This window comes from Anomaloglossus baeobatrachus, chromosome 1 (assembly GCF_048569485.1).
Source record: "Anomaloglossus baeobatrachus isolate aAnoBae1 chromosome 1, aAnoBae1.hap1, whole genome shotgun sequence".
Taxonomy (NCBI): domain Eukaryota; kingdom Metazoa; phylum Chordata; class Amphibia; order Anura; family Aromobatidae; genus Anomaloglossus; species Anomaloglossus baeobatrachus.
Genome location: NC_134353.1, coordinates 944,274,522 through 944,280,820, shown reverse-complemented (window position 1 = coordinate 944,280,820; position 6,299 = coordinate 944,274,522). Strand labels below are relative to the sequence as shown.

Below are 6,299 nucleotides of genomic sequence, written 5' to 3'. Positions count from 1 at the left end.
TTTGTGCCCGGTGCAAGGTCCCTCGTGTGGCTCCTACGGGACTCCTCCAACCGTTGCCCGTGCCATCTCGCCCTTGGGGGTCTATCTCCATGGATTTTATTGTGGAGTTGCCAGTCTCAGGCGGGCACAATACCATTTTAGTGGTGGTGGATCGATTGACTAAAGCTGCTCACTTCATTCCGTGTACCGGTCTTCCCTCAGCCGCAGAGACAGTGGATTTGGTTATCCAGAACGTATTCCGATTGCATGGGGTACCAGACGAGATCATCTCTGACCGGGGCGTGCAGTTCACGTCTAGATTCTGGAAGGGGTTTTGTACGGCACTCCAGATTGATGTCTGTTTGTCTTCTGCATACCATCCTCAGACAAATGGGCAAACCGAACGGACAAATCAAACCCTGGAACAATACCTTCGATGTTATGTCAGCCATCTCCAAGACGATTGGTTGAAGATGCTTCCGTTGGCGGAGTTCTCATACAACAACACTCAGAGCAGCTCCACTAAGGTAACGCCCTTTTTCGCTAACCTGGGTTACCATCCGACTGTTTTGCCTAGGTCACCGGTTGCGGTTTCGGTACCAGCGGTGGAGGACAGATTGACAGAACTACGACAAAATCTGGAGATTCTAAAGGACACTGTGGCTACGGCCCAGGAGCGTTACAAGAGGTCGGCAGACGCTCACCGGAAACCGGCACCCATGTACAAGGTAGGGGACTCTGTATGGTTATCCACCAAAAACCTGAGATTGGGTGTTCCTTCGCAGAAGCTGGGACAGAAATTCATCGGTCCGTTTAAGATCACCGGGATCGTGAGCCCTGTGGCCTGTCGGCTACGGTTACCGCACCATCTAAAGGTACACCCGGTCTTTCATGTGTCTCTCCTCAAACCCGTTTCCCCTAATACGTTTCATGGTCGTGTTGTGCCTCCTCCTCCGCCTGTGATGGTCGACGGCGAGGAGCAGTTCGTGGTTGAGGACATTATTGACTCCCGGCTCCATCGTCGTCGGCTTCAGTATCTGGTACGTTGGCAGGGGTACGCCCCCGAGGACGATTCCTGGGAACCGGTGGGTAACATTCGGGCACCCCGGAAGATTGCTCAGTTTCATCAACGTTTCCCGGACAAGCCAGGCCCTGATCCGTCCTGAGGCCGTCTCTGGGGGGGGGAGTAATGTCAGGTTTCCAGGTTTTCCAGTTCTCTTTTGAATGAGCTTGCCCTCGGTTAACATGGAGTTTACTGTTCTGTTGCCCTACTTCCTGTCTAGCTGCTTAAAAGGCCTTCTCTAAGCCTAGTCCAGTGCCTGAGTATACTGCTTGTTGTGTGCTCCTGCTTTGCTGCTGCTAATCTTGTGTGCCTTTGGATCCTCCTAAAGACTACCGACCGACCGACTCTGGACCTTACCCGGTTTCTCAAGCTGTGCCCGGATTCCGTCTGCCGTCTTTGGTCAGCACTCTGCCCGGTTCTCTCTGGTTCGTAACCACTCTGGACATTCATCCCGTACGGACACTCCTGGACTTTTACCGCTTGCCCCTTGTGTCCCGGCTGCTGCACATTTAGGCCTTCCGGGGTGATTGCCGGACAGTCCCTGTATAGGGGTTCGCTCTGGTGGTCTCCCTGGGGGAGTCCGGTGCGTGGCCCCGGGAATTCCCTTCGCTCCGTTTCGGGAAGGTATTGTGTGTATTTGTACCGCTGTGTTTTCCGTTGTGTATCTACCGTGGTTACATATTATAAAATATCTTGTACCCAGAACTCGTCTCTGATTGTCATTGCCCTACGCTATCGAAATCCTCAGAATATATATAAGTATTACACCATACCATCCTCACCCCCCAGTGGGTTTACCCTTACGGATCTTAACCTCAGGATCCCCAGTAGTTACCAACCCCCACGTTGTTACCACCCTATTGAGACTTTCATCAGCCTAGTCTCTAGGGATATACACGCCATCACCACAGACATCGGTAAGGGGATTTACCACCTGAGGAACAATGTGACCCCTGAGGAGCGGAAGGCCCTGACCGCTCTCAGGAACTACAAAAATATCATCATCAAGCCAGCCGACAAAGGCGGGGCTATCGTGGTACTCGACAGAACCTATTATGTCAATGAAATTCGCCAACAACTCAGCGACACCAACACCTACCATCCACTACTTCACAATCCCACGTCCCGTATTTCCACTCTCATACAGGACAAGGTTCAATTTTACAAACAGAATGCCATCATTGATGACAAACTAAGTGAATTTTTGACCAACAATCATCCCATTACTCCGGTGTTTTACACTCTGCCCAAGATCCATAAGAATCTGACCTCTCCACCCGGCCGTCCTATAGTCGCATCCACCGACTCGCTACTGTCACCCATTTCTATCACCCTCGAGAAGATCTTGACCCCTCATATTCCCAAAATCCCCTCATATTTAAAGGACACTAACCATTTCCTCTCAATTCTACGATCCATTCCCAGCGTTCCTGACAATTGCCTATTGGTCACATTAGATGTCTCCAGTTTATACACGAGTATTGGTCATCATGAGGGCATTCATGCAGTAGACAGGTTCCTCAACACCCACACTGACCTCTCCTCTCCTAAAAAAGAGTTCTGTCTCGATATGCTCGAGGTGGTCCTTACTAACAATTTTTTCCTTTTCGAGGACCAATTTTTCATGCAGTGTAGGGGGACCGCAATGGGTTCCAACGTTGCGCCCCCCTATGCAAATATTTTTATGGACCACTTCGAGCAATGTTACATTTACTCCCATCCGCTATTCGACAGTCAGGTGACACTGTGGAAACGCTATATCGACGACATCTTCCTCATCTGGACAGGTGATGTCACATCTCTCAACTCTTTCTTCACCGACATCAACAATGCCACCAAGGATATCTCATTCACCCTTCATCATAGTGACCACTCCATCAATTTCCTCGACACCACAGTAATCATCAATCCCGACCACACCCTCTCGACAGATTTATACACTAAACCTACGGACAGAAATAGTCTCCTCCTACATTCCAGCTGCCACCCACGACATATTAAAAAGTCTCTACCTCACTCTCAACACTGCCGGGTTGACCGGATCGTTTCAGATCCTCCCACTAGGGATGTACGCCATATTGACATGGACACGAAATTTTCAGCAAGGGGTTACCCGCCTTATGTGAGACCCCCACCCTCTGCCTCAACTCCCAACTCACGAGGTCACAAACGTGTCCCCTTTGTAAGTACATATCATCCGGTCAACCCACTCATTAATGGCGTCATCTTCAAGCATTGGCCTCTACTCCATCAGGCATACCCCTCTATTCCTGAATTTGATTCCCGGCCACTTATTTGCCACAAACGGCCCGACAACTTGAGGGACTGTCTTGTAAGAGCCGACATTGGCTCTTCCAGGACATCAGCTAGACAGACCCTCCTCTCATGCCAGCGCAAGGGTACTTTCCCTTGCCTGCACTGTCTTCAATGCTCGCACATCATCAAAGGCGACTCATTCACACATCCACGCACGGGTAAGAAATTCCCGATCCGTGGATATTTCACCTGTGAGTCGAATTTTGTCGTCTACCTGATCAAGTGCCCCTGCGGTCTCGGATATGTGGGTGAGACCACCCAACATATCCGAGACCGCATTAATAAACACAAGTCTACCATTCGCTGTAAATTGACCACTTTACCCATCCCAGCCCATTTCTGTGCCGCAGGTCACACTATACCACAGCTGAGGTTCCAAGTACTCGAACATGTCAAGCAACCCCGCCGTGGCGGCAATCGCATTAAAACACTTAGAGAGCGCGAGGCGTTCTGGATCCATACCCTCCAAACTTTAGAGCCACTAGGGCTCAACAGAGAGTATGAGGCCCCTCGTTAAATCTGTTATGGGTCTTTTGTTTTCTTGTTTTCATGTTCTCTTATTGTCCTATTGAGCACTATATTGTTGAAATCCTGATTTGCCATTAGGTTTCTGAGTCCTCTCCTATAGATCTATATGGTTATACATTCTTGTTTCCACTGTTTCCTGTGCATTATCACGTACTCTTATTCTCTATGTCCTTACATGTCCCCTGTCAGCTAATGATATTAACCCCCTGTCTTCTTTCTTACAGATATCGCACAACTGACCTTCTCCCATCCCTCACATCCTCCTAAAGGCACACCCCCATTCACGCACTACAGCAGGTAATCCCCGCCCTTCTAACTCACCGCCTTCTTCCCACCCATTGCCCGGCTTACTGTCATGTGACCGCGCACGTCACAGACATGCGCACTATGTGCGTTCCACACGTGCGTCCCAGCGCACGTCACCGGAAGTCACGCACCTCCCATTTCACTGCCGACTTCCTTATAATGGCGCCGTGCGGCAGAGACTTCCACGCCGCTGCAGCCATTCTCCCTGCCACTGTGCCAGCTCCGGATCTCCACTGCAGGTAGCGCTTCTGCCCTGCACTCCCCTGCCACCACTGATGCAAATTACCAACTAATCTCACCTTGCTGCTTTGTTTTTCTAGGCGTCCATTCACCTCACATTGTGATCCTGTCACCCCTTCACCTACGGTATGTAGCACCCACCTCTCTGTTGTTGCTAACTATGTTAACCTGCTGCGCTTCTCTTTTGCCTTCTTCTCTCACTGCTCTCCATTTGTCTCTCTCACGTTCTCTCTCTCTTTTTCCTCTTTTTGTCTCCCTCTCTCCCTCCTTCCTTTCATCTTTTCTTTCTTTCTTTCTTTCTTTCTTTCTCTCTCTCCTTTTCTCTCTCTCCCTTTCTCTCTTTCTCCTTTTTTTTCTCTCTCTTTCCTTTTCTCGCTCTCTCCTTTCTCTCTCTTTCCTTTTCTCTCTCTCTCTTTTTCTCTCTCTCTCCCCTTTTTTCTCTCTCTCTCTCCTTTTCTCTCTCTCTCTCCTTTTCTCTCTCTCTCTCCTTTTCTCTCTCTCTCTCTCCTTTTTTCTCTCTCTCTCTCCTTTTCTCTCTCTCTCTCCTTTTCTCTCTCTCTCTCCTTTTCTCTCTCTCTCTCCTTTTTTTCTCTCTCTCTCTCCTTTTTTTTCTCTCTCTCTTCTTTTCTCTCTCTCTCTTCTTTTCTCTCTCTCTCTCCCTTTTCTCTCTCTCTCTCCCTTTTCTCTCTCTCTCTCCTTTTTCTCTCTCTCTCTCCTTTTTTTCTCTCTCCCTCCCTCTGTTCTCCTCTCTCTCTTTTCTTTCTCCTCCTTTCTTCTTTTTTCTCCTGTTTCCTTCTCTTTTTCTCTCCTTAGTATTGATACTAGCTCCGGCTGTTCAATTTGGTTTTGTACAAACAACTATCTATGTCATTTGACCATTATATCCCATGGTACATAATGTTACTTTACCTGTATTAATTGTTCTTTTTTCATGTAATTAAGAGCACACTCTGCAATACGTGTGGAACCTTACCTCTATTTGTCCATCTCCGGTTGTCCCTCGAGACCCGCATTTCCCTATTCTGACCAGTGATGTACGTTCCATCCGCAGTATTTCTTCATGAATATTTGTATATATTTCTGTGTATCACCTGTACATAATGCACTCACTATTGTTATTGTCTTCACACCTTTTCAGGCAACAACCTTGAGAAAGGCTCTATGCCGAAACGTTGGTGCTGTTGCTCTGGTTAGGTTCCTTCTGCAGTGTGTCAGTCAATAAAATCACTCACGCATATTCCTTCTTTGTCTTCATTCGAGTGCTGGGGTTCATTTTACTATACTTTAACCTAGAGAGGACTAGCATTCCTGCTGCCCTGCTCACTAACCAGGGTTGTGTTTAGGAAAAGATAGGGATAAGAACGTGATCGCCACACGGGGTGATGGAACCAGTCTAGGGACGTCAGGGAGCTCAGGGCTGCTTAGGGTAGGTGTTAGGACTCGGAGTTGCCCCTCCATATCCTTCCCTAGTGGCAGTGTATCCTTTCTCCTGTTTTGCCTTGCGTTAACCTTGGTGGTGCCAACAACCAAGAGCTGCCCAGGAATGGTACCTGGTGCCTATCGTCAGACAAGTCTATCCTCACCATCAGAGGCTCTAGTGAAAACTGGGTAGGCACTTAGCCATGCCCCTCTCAGGGTAAGCCTGGTTCTGGGAACAGAGGGTCTACTTCCCTCTCTCCCCTCCATCACTGTACTGTGACACTGTAACAACAGATAGACAGATGCAGGGCAGGACAGGAAGATAGATACATTCAGGGCAGGACATGCAGATACACAGATGCAGGACAGGACAGGAAGATATATACATTCAGGGCAGGACAGGCAGAAAAACAGATACAGGGCAAAACAGGCAGATACACAAATGCAG

The 6,299-nt window shown here is 48.7% G+C and overlaps 1 long non-coding RNA gene across 1 annotated transcript; it reads left to right on the top strand.

Moving 5' to 3' along the window:
• The first annotated feature begins 4,315 nt into the window (after window positions 1–4,315).
• LOC142302572 (uncharacterized) lies at window positions 4,316–5,704 on the top strand. The gene is made up of 4 exons (XR_012752960.1): window positions 4,316–4,431; window positions 4,513–4,558; window positions 5,375–5,466; window positions 5,571–5,704. It is a non-coding gene; the product is annotated as an uncharacterized LOC142302572 (long non-coding RNA).
• Window positions 5,705–6,299: the final 595 nt, after the last annotated feature.